We start from the raw sequence: 10,714 nt of genomic DNA, 5'->3' as shown, positions 1-10,714 counted from the left end.
TTTTTTTTTTTTTTTTTTTTTTTTTTTTTTTTTTTTTTTTTTTTTTTGCTGAGCAGTATTTCAATTGTGTAAATGTACAACAATTTCTATATCCATTCCCCAGCTGAGTTGTTTCCAGCTTCTGGCTATACAAAGAAAGCTGCTACAAACATGATTGAGCAAATGTTGTTGTGTACTTGAGCATGTTTTGGATATATGCCTAGGAGTGGTATAGCTGGATCTTGAGGTAGCATTATTCCTAATTGTCTGAGAAAGTGCCAGATTGATTTCCAAAGTGGTTGTACAAGTTTACATTCCTACCAGCAATGTAGATGGGTTCCCCTTTCTCCACAACCTCTCCAGCATGTGTTGTCCCTTGAGGTTTGATCTTAGCCATTCTGATGGGTATAAGGTGAAATCTCAGGGTTGTTTTGATTTGCATCTTTCTGATGGCCAAGAACGTTGAACATTTCTTTTTTTAATTTTTTTTAATTTTATTTTTCTCATTAGTTACATTTTGTTAATTCTTTATCCCTTATTCCCTCCCCAGTCCCACCCTCCCTCCCTCATCTCCTCCCTGCCCCTTTCCAAGTCCACTGATAGGGGAGGACCTCCTCCCCTTTCATATGACTCCGTTTTGTCTGGTATTTTCAGGACTAGCTGCAAAGTCCTCCTCTGTGGCCTAACAGCACTGCTCCTCCCTTGGGAGGTGGGGAGGTCAAAGAGCCAGTCATTGAGTTCCTGTTAGAAATAGTCCTTGTTCCCTTTACTATGAGAAACCAATTGATTACTGAGCTATCACGGGTCCCATCCGAGCAGAGGTTCTAGGTTTTATCCTCTCATGGTCTTTGGTTAAGTGTCCATCTCAGAAAGGACCCTGTGCCCAGATATGTTTGGTCCTTGTGGAGCTCCTATCCTTTCCACATCAAACTCCCCTTCTTTCATATGATTCCCTGCACTCTGCTGAGGGTTTGGTTATGATTCTTAGTATCTACTTTGGAACCCTGCTAGGTAGAGTCTTTCAGATGCCTTCTGTGGTAGACTCCTGTCATACGTTCAATGCATATCCCATTTGTCTTTCTAAATGAGGATTGATCATCATACCCCGTGTCCACTTTCTTGATTATCTTCTTTAGGTGTATAGATTTCATTATGTTTATCATATCTTATAGGTCTATATAAGCGAGTATATTCCATGTTTGTCTTTCTCCTTCTGGGATACTTCACTCAGAATGATCTTTCTAGATCCCACCATTTGCCTGCAAATTTCATGATTTCCTCTTTTTTGATTGCTGAGTAGTATTCCATTGTGTAAAAATACCACAATTTCTGTACCCATTCCTCCGTTGATGGACATCTGGGTTGTTTCCAGGTTCTGGCTATTACATAAAGCTGCTACAAACATGGTTGAGCAAATGTCCTTATTGTGTACTTGAGCAAATTTTGGGTATATGCCTAGCAGTGGTATAGCTGGGTCTTGAGGAAGCACTATTCCTAGTTGTCTGAGAAAACGCCAGATTGGCTTCCAAAGTGGTTGTACCAGTTTACATTCCCACGAGCAATGGAGGAGGGTTCCCCTTTCTCCACAACCTCTCCAGTATGTGTTGTCACTTGAGTTTTTCATCTTGGCCATTCTGATGGGTGTAAGGTGAAATCTCAGGGTCGTTTTGATTTGCATTTCCCTGATGGCTAATGATGTTGAGCATGTCTTTAAGTGTTTCTCTGCCACTCTACATTCCTCTACAGAGAATTCTCTGTTTAGCTCTGCTCCCCATTTTTTAATTGGATTACTTGGTTTGTTGCTTTTCAGCTTCTTTAGTTCTTTGTATATACTGGATATTAACCCTCTGTCAGATAAAGGTTTGGTGAAGATTCTTTCCCAATCTGTGGGCAGTCATTTTGTTTTGATGACGGTGTCCTTTGCTTTACAGAAGCTTTTCAGTTTCATGAGGTCCCATTTAATGATTGTTGCTCTTAAAGCTTGTGCTGTTGGAGTTCTGTTCAGGAAGTTGTCTCCTGTGCCAATGAGTTCTAGGGTATTCCCCACTTTTTCTTCTAACAGATTTAGCGTATCTGGTTTTATGTTGAGGTCTTTGATCCACTTGGACTTTAGTTTTGTGCAGGGTGATAAATATGGATCTATTTTCATTTTTCTGCATGTAGACATCCAATTAGACCAGCACCATCTGTTGAAGATGTTATCTTTTTTCCATTGAATGGTTTTGGCTGCTTTGTCAAAAATCGAGTATTCATAGGTACATGGGTTTATTTCTGGGTCTTCTATTTGGTTCCATTGATCCTCCTTTCTATTTCTATGCCAATACCATGCAGTTTTTATTACTATTGCTCTGTCGTACAGCTTGAGATCAGGGATGGAGATACCTCCAGATGATCTGTTGTTGTACAAGGTTTTTGAGATTCTGGGTTTTTTGTTTCTCCATATGAAGCTGAGAATCTTTTTTTCAAGGTCTGAAAAGAATTGAGTTGGTATTTTGATGGGAATTGCGTTGAATCTGTAGATTGCTTTTGGCAGGATGGCCATTTTCACAATGTTAATCCTACCAATCCATGAGCACGGGAGGTCTTTCCATCTTCTGAGATCTTCAATTTCTTTCTTCAGAGACTTGAAGTTTTTCTCAAACAGGTCTTTCACTTGCTTGGTTAGAGTCACCCCAAGGTACTTTATGTTATTAGTGGCTATTGTAAAGGGTGTTGTTTCCCTAATTTCTTTCTCAGCCCTTTTGTCTTTTGTGTACAGGAGGGCTTCTGATTTTTTTGAATTGATTTTGTACCCTGCAACTTTGCTGAAGGTGTTTATCAGCTGAAGGAGTTCTCTGGTTGAATTTTTTGGGTCACTCATGTTTACTATCATATCATTTGCAAATAGTGATAATTTGACTTCTTCTTTTCCATCTGTATCCCCTTGATCTCCTTCAACTGTCTTATTGCTCTAGCAAGGACTTCCAGCACTATGTTGAAGAGATATGGAGAGATTGGGCAGCCTTGTCTTGTCCCTGATTTCAGTGGGATTGATTTAAGTTTCTCTCCATTGAGTTTGATGTTGGCTGTAGGCTTGCTGTATATTGCCTTTACTATGTTTAAGTACGTGCCTTGTATCCCTGATCTCTCCAAGACTTTAAACATGAATGGGTGTTGGACTTTGTCAAATGCTTTTTCGGCGTCCAAGGAGATGATCATGTGTTTTTTCTCCTTCAGTTTGTTTATGTGGTGGATTACATTGATGGATTTCTGTATGTTGAATCACCCTTGCATTCCTGGGATGAAGCCTACTTGGTCATGGTGGATGATATCTTTGATGTGTTCTTGGATTCGGTTTGCAAGTATTTTATTGAGTATTTTTGCATCAATATTCATAAGAGAGATAGGTCTGAAATTCTCTTTTTTTGTTGGGTGTTTGTGTGGTTTGGGTATCAGGGTGACTGTCGCTTCATAGAATGAGTTTGGTAGTGTTCCTTCTGTTTCTATTTTGTGGAATAGTTTGAGGAGAATTGGTATTAGCACTTCTTTGAAGGTCTGGTAGAATTCTGCACTGAAACCATTGGGCCCAGGGCTTTTTTTTGGAGGGGAGACTGTTAATGACTGCTTCAATTTCCTTGGGGGATATAGGGTTATTCAGTCTTTCTACCTGATCTTGACTTAATGTTGGTAGATAGAATCTATCAAGAAAATTGTCCATTTCGTTTAGATTTTGAAATTTTGTGGTGTATAGGCTTTTGTAGTATGACCTAATGATTGTTTGGATTACTTCAGTGTCTGTAGTTATGTCCCCCTTTTCATTTCTGATTTTGCTGATTTGGATAGATTCTCTCTGCTTTTTAGTTAGCTTGGCTAAGGGTTTGTCTATCTTGTTGATTTTCTCAAAGAACCAGCTTTTTGTTTCATTGATTCTTTGAATTGTTTTATTTGTTTCTAATTGATTGATTTCAGCCCTGAGTTTGATTATTTCCAGCCTTCTGCTCCTCTTGGGTGTATCTGCTTCTTTTTTTTCTAGTGTTTTCAGTTGGGCCATTAAGTTACTTGTATGTGATATTACAAATTTCTTCTTGAAGGCACTTAGTGCTATCAATTTTCCTCTGAGCACTGCTTTCAATGTGTCCCATAAATTTGGGTATGTTGTGCCTTCATTTTCATTGAGTTCTAGGAAGTCTTTAATTTCTTTCCTTATTTCTTCCTTAACCCAGCATTCATTGAGTAACAAGTTGTTCAGTTTCCATGTGCGTGTAGGTTTTTGGTTATTTCCATTGTTGTTGATGTCCAGCTTTAGTCCATGGTGGTCTGATAGAATACAAGGGATTATCTCAATCTTTTTATATCTGTTGAGGCTTGCTTTGTGACCAACTATATGGTCTATTTTGGAGAAGGTTCCATGAGGTGCTGAAAAGAAGGTATACTCTTTTGAGTTTGGGTGGAAAGATCTGTAGACATCTATTAGGTCCATTTGATTTAGGGACTCTGTAAGTGCTTTTATTTCCCTATTTGGTTCCTGTCTAGTTGATCTGTCCCTTGATGAGAGTGGGGTGTTGAAGTCACCCACTATTAGGGTATTGCGATCAATGTGTGGTTTAAGCTTTAATAATGTTTCATTTATGAATGTAGGTGCTCTTGTATTTGGGGCATAGATGTTTAGGATTGTGATGTCTTCTTGGTGAATTTTTCCTTTGATGAGAATGTAGTGCTCCTCTATGTCTTTTTTTGATTAGTTTTGGTTGAAAATCTATTTTATTAGATATTAGGATAGCCACTCCTGCTTGTTTTTTGGGTCCATTTGCTTGAAAAACTGTATTCTAGCCTTTTACTCTGAGGCAATGTTTATCTTTGTTGCATAGGTGTGTTTCTTGGATGCAGCAGAATGTTGGTTCCTGTTTCTGCACCCATTCTGTTAGTCTGTGTCTTTTTATTGGAGAGTTGAGTCCATTGATGTTGATAGATAATAATGACCATTGAATGTTATTTCCTATTATTGTGGAGTTGGCGATGTTACTGTGAATCATTGCTTGTTTGCTTTTGATTTTTGTTGGGAATTATCTTTAACCCATGTTTTCTTGGGTGTATTTGTTTTCATTGGATTGGAATTTTCCTTCTAGTATCTTCTGTAGGGCTGGATTGCTGTTTAAATATTGCTTAAATTTAGTTTTGTCGTGGAATATTTTATTTTCTCCATCTCTGTTGATTGAAAGCTTTGCTGGGTAAAGTAGTTTAGGTTGGCATCTGTGGTCCCTTAAGGTCTGCATGATATCTCCCCAGGCCCTTCTGGCTTTCATAGTTTCTGATGAGAAGTCCGGTGTGATTCTGATAGGTTTGCCTTTATATGTTACTTGGCCTTTTTCCCTTGCTGCTTTTAGTATCTTTTCTTTGTTCTGTAGATTAAGTGTTTTGACTATGATGTGACGTGAGGAGTTTCTTCTCTGGTCTAGTCTATTTGGTGTTCTGTAGGCCTCTTGTATGTTTGTGGACATCTCTTTCTTTAGGTTGCGAAAATTTTCTTCTATGATTTTCTTGAAAATATTTTCTGGACCTCCTAGCCTGGACTCCTCTTCTTCTTCAATTCCTATTATTCTTAGATTTTGCCTTTTCATGGCGTCCTTGATTTCTTGGATGGTTTGTGTTTGGGATTTTTCTGATTTTGTTTTTGTTTTGAGAGAAGTATCAATTTCTGTGAGTGTATCTTCAGCACCCGAGATTCTCTCCTCCATCTCTTGTATTCTATTAGTGATGCTTACCTTTGTGAATCCTTCTCTTTTCTCTAAGTTCTTCAGTTCCAGGGTTTTCTCGGTTTGTGTTTTCTTTCTTGATTCTAATTCTGTTTTCATGTCTTGCAACATTTCCTTTATCTGTTTGAGTGTGGATTCCTGTGTCTCCAAGATGGTCTCTATTATTTTGTTTGTTTCCTCTCTTAGTGCCTCTGCTTCTGCCTCCAATTGTTTGGCTATATTTGCATGTGTTTCTTTAAGAGCTTCTTCGTTCACTTCGTTTTTCTTTGTTTCTATTTGGGAGGCCAAATCTTTAAGGGATTTTTTTGTATCCTCTTTAACTGTTTGAATCTCTATGAGTATTTCTCTGAGAGATTTGTTGGTTTCCTCTTTATGTGCCTCAATTAACTGGATAATCATAGCTTCAAAATCATTTTCTTGTGTTTCTGCTGAGTTGGAGTGTGCAATAATTTTGGAGGTTGCCGGTGAAGCCATGATATCTTGATTTGTGTTGGTCGTGTTCTTTCGCCGATCTCTGGCCATTTGGTTATCTGTAGTGTTCACTGTCTGTTCCTGGATTCTGCAGGTCAGACTGGTTTTTCTCTGGTATCTGGAGAATTCTTCAGGAAAATGGGTGAGGTCTAGTGGTTTCAGTGTGTGCGTTGGTTATTCAGCTATACCTGTAGAAGGAAAGTTCGCAGGCGCAGAAGGACAAATGCAGGGTAGCGTGTGTTTGAGCGTGTGCTTGTGGGTGTGTCCTAAGGGACAGGGTGTTGGTGAATGAAGAGGCCTTCAGTGTGTGAGAGGGGTGCACTGCAGGCACTGAAGTTGTTGCAGGCACTAAGGGATCGCAGGCGCTAAGGGATCGCAAGCGCTGTTGAAGAATGCGCGCACGTATTGATTTTACAAGTCTGCTGGTCTTTGGTGTCTATTCAGCTGGTTTTCTGCCACTGAGGGGTTGGATGGCCCATACAATCAGTGGCTGGGCAGCCCTGTGTATTCTGTGCTGCCACTTGCAAACTTGGGGCCTGGGAAGGGTTGTACTGTGGATCTGAGTCTCTGTGGCTAGCACTGTATTGGGCTTACGCTCTGGCGGGGTGGAGTTTCAGTGGTGCGTGCACTCCTGCAGAGCCGGGTGGTGGTGGTAGTGGGGGGGGGGTGTTCCGCAGGTCAAGAGCTTGGCGAGAGGGCCCTAGGTGGCGTGTGTTCTTCTCTCAGTGGTGGCATTCAGCAGGTCGTTACTACTCTCCGCTGCAGCTGCGGGATCTGGAGCCCTGCCTCCCTGCCTCCAACCGTCTTGGGTCCCAAACACTGAGCTTTGTGGCTTTGGTGTCCGGGAAAAATTGTATTGTGGATCTGAGTCTCTGTGGTTAGCGCTCAGTGGTTGGAGCTCTGTGATTGGGCCTGCGCTCCTCCTGTGAGGTTTCTGGGGTTATTGGGCCCTGGCCGCTTGGGATGTGAGCTCCACTGCACTTCCTGCTGAGGTCTAGCTTGGGATTGCATCAGCGGGATGGGGGAGGGGACACTCTGCGGGTCCGGAGGACCCTGAGTGGGATGTGTGTCCAAGGAGGGGATGGGTGTTCAACGGGTGGTTACAGCAGACCGCTGCTGTAAGGGGCCCGGAGCACTGTCTCTGCTGCCTTGATCTCCGGGATGTGAGCTTTGCGCTCAGCTGCCTGGTGATGTGTGCGGGTTTCCCCGCGGGAGGCCTGGACAAGGGAAGCGCCCTATTTTCTTCCTGGAGAAGTCCGAGCCCGATCTAAATCTACTAGCACTCTGCGCTTCTGTGGTGGCCGCTCTTCTTTAGAAAGCCCAAAAGTCCAAATTCTAGCTTCGATTGACTCTCCACTCACCAATTCCGGAGATTCATGTCTTCTGCCTCTCTAAAACAGTGCGCTCTGCTCGCCGCCATCTTGGAGTCCTCTGAGCATTTCTTTAAGTGCATTTCTCTGCCATTTGATATTCCTCTATTGGAATTCTCCCCCTGATAAGTCTATAATTCCCAGTAGTCTAAATACTAATCTGGATTTTTCTGTGAAGATAAAGGGTTTTTTTTCCATTTAAGTGTATTTTCAGTGACTTTAATTTGTTATAGCTGAAAAAAATTATTATAGCTAATTTGTGTGAGTCTGATTTTGTCATTCAGAGGATTTAAGAACATATCTGAGGCTTTCTTGTCATAAGTCTGTCTGTTATCTATTATCTATCCAGGTGAGCTGTTCCTTTTTATTTTTTAAAACCTTTATTTATTCTGTGAGTTTCATACCTGTCTCCCTCAGCACTATTTCTTTATTGATATTGGAGAATGGAAAAGTGTCCAGAGCCTGGCATCTCGAACACACTCGGGCTGAATTATGACGCAGGGGAGACAGATGCTCTTTCTTGTGGAGGAAGTTTTGGTTTCTTAAAAAACCAGTTATATTGAGTGTTTGAAGTGAGGGACAGGGGGCTGCTTTCAGTTTGTTCACAGCTTATAATTGCCTCATGCGGCTCAGAGAGGTTCATGGTTTTTGCCCGCTGTAGTTAAATTTTGAGGACTGTGATAGGATATAAATACCAGAGCACAGAGAGGAGAAAAAGGATGCTTCGAGGAGATGCTTGGAGAAAGGAGAAGGCTGCCTGTTCATGCTGCTGCTGTGTTCGCAGTTTGTGTTGCTCCTTTGCTGGACTGCTAGATATCCTGATGACTGGGATTGCTATTGCTCCACAGAACCCAATGACCCAAACTAGACCGAAGTAGCCAAAGAGAATTCAGGCCTCTATCTCCACTAACCATCTTTCTCTCCTACTTAGTGTTGGGGGTGGTGGTGGTTAGAAAATATTAGGAAGGATAAGGATTGAGGAAGGGCAAAAGGAACCCAAATAAAGTAGATAAAAATTACTGCATACACTCCCTGCATTCTGGATTTAAAGAAAAATAAAATAAAATCAGGATGAAGAGTTTCTACTTATGAGGAAGTGGCCTCTTGGCTACCTGAAGAACAATGAAATAAAATATGACAGGGTGTTAAGCATGTCCATGGTCCAAGTATCTATTCTGTTATATGACTAGACAGTTTCTAGTCCTCACACATCAGTGGCTTATGCTGTTCAAGTTTAACTGGCCTCATTTTCTAGTATTGGATGTTAAAAAGAAAACTTGAAGCAATCACACATCCAAAATTCTAAGGTCACTCTGTGAAAGTTTTTAATCTTCATTGTTATCATCCTGGAAGCTCTGTTTAGGAGACAAACTCTTGAGGGAAATGGCAACACCTATTCCCGAATGTCAAATCACTTCTCAACAAACTACTTTGGTTCTCTAGTGTTTTGTTTTCTGTCCCGGTCCCTGCCTTCCATCATATCCCTTTTACTAAAGAACTTTTCAATGTGCTCCTTCAACATGGAGGAGAATTTTTTGGAGGAAGACAGAGAGCTTAAATTCAGGTGAAAAAATTGTTAACCAAGCGCTGTGTTCTTGCTTCTTTATGTAGCTGAGTTAAGAGTTAGGTCTATGTGACTCAGGAGTCATTTTATCTGAACTAAGCAACTGCAAAGAAAAAAATACAGAGAAATAACAACATGGAAGTTCACTACTAAAATAAATGAAAATACATGATTATTAAAATAGAGAGAAAGATATGGGCAATGAATAAGAAATGAATTAACTTGATTTCATAACTTCCATATGAGGATAGGGAATTTGAATTTCTATCTTCTGTGTTAATATTTTCTGTGAGCCATTTTTTTTCTAAGGAGCTATAAGTCATATGTCTAAAGTGAGTGTTTCAATCTTATAGAATTTTGCAGAAATCTCCACTCAGTCTTTTATGTGAATATAACATTTTGAATACCAGTTTTATCAACTTCAGTCAGCATTTAGTGGGCTTAATATAGTTTATTTTTTATTTTATTTATTTTTTTAGTGAATCAATGAGATTATAGAATGACTTAAAAGAACACAATTAAGAGGTTACCCATAGACACTTTGAGAAACTTTAAAAAGCAGAGCCCGTTAGACTCCTCCTCTAGAAACTTCAAGAGAATGTGTTTGGATGTTGAAAATTGCATGAGCTTTCTGAGTCTTGTAACTTTTGTTTTCTTGTGAGTATTATGCTACTTCTTCCTCCTCTATGGATGAGAGGAAATAGCTACAAAAAGGCTTTCTTATTTGTGTTTAATATAGTTTATAAGTGAATAAAAAGTATAGCACATCTTTAATTATACAGAAGAGAAAATCAACTCACCAAAGATTAGACAACAGTAATTTCTTTCTAGTGACAGATGTCTGGAGGTATGACATTCAAGACTTGGGCAGCCACTCTGCCGTCCACAAGGAGCCAGGTGTGTGTAAGCTTGTAGCCTTACCATATGGAGTTTGGTTTCTGTTCTTAATGCACAGATTCAAATGGCAGCTGTGCCAGCTGTCATGTTTGTATCCTAGGCAACAGGAGGACAAAGAGCTATACCTTGTAGGTTATTCATGGTCTCTTTAAAGGAGCATCTCTTCCAAGCCAGTTCATACAGTATATCTTACATGCCAGCATTCAATATGTAGTTCCACATGACACAAATGAAAGGAGTCTGGGACCATTTGCTTAGCTGCTGCAGTATTCCCTTGAGAATCATGAAGAAGGTAAGAGAGGTTGATCTGTGCCACACATTTCTATTTAAGACAGCATTAACCAAAGAAGGACAGAAATAGCAAATATTCTGATTTATAGAGAGGGAACCAAGAAGGAGTTCTTACAGTTCTGAGGCCTAATTACACAGCTATTTTATCAGTTGGCCATGGTGAACAAATCATTCTGAGTTGGCTATTTCTGCAAGGCTCTGAACAGTGCGACTGGGCTGGAATAGAATGAGTCATGCCAATAAAGATGAGGGTGTGTGTCTCAGTGTAGAAGATACTCTCATGGGAGTAGAAATGCAGATGAGAAAGGACATGTACAAGACCGACCCAAAGTGGGACAAGGAAGGCAGAAAGACTTTTACAGACAACACTAGAGGACGCATCCTGGGCATGCTTCAGAGCATGGGGCTGC

Source organism: Psammomys obesus, unplaced genomic scaffold, assembly GCF_907164565.1.
Source record: "Psammomys obesus unplaced genomic scaffold, mPsaObe1.curated_primary_1811, whole genome shotgun sequence".
NCBI classification, from domain to species: domain Eukaryota; kingdom Metazoa; phylum Chordata; class Mammalia; order Rodentia; family Muridae; genus Psammomys; species Psammomys obesus.
The sequence above is the reverse complement of the archived record's forward strand: the minus strand, read 5'-3'. Positions refer to the sequence as shown.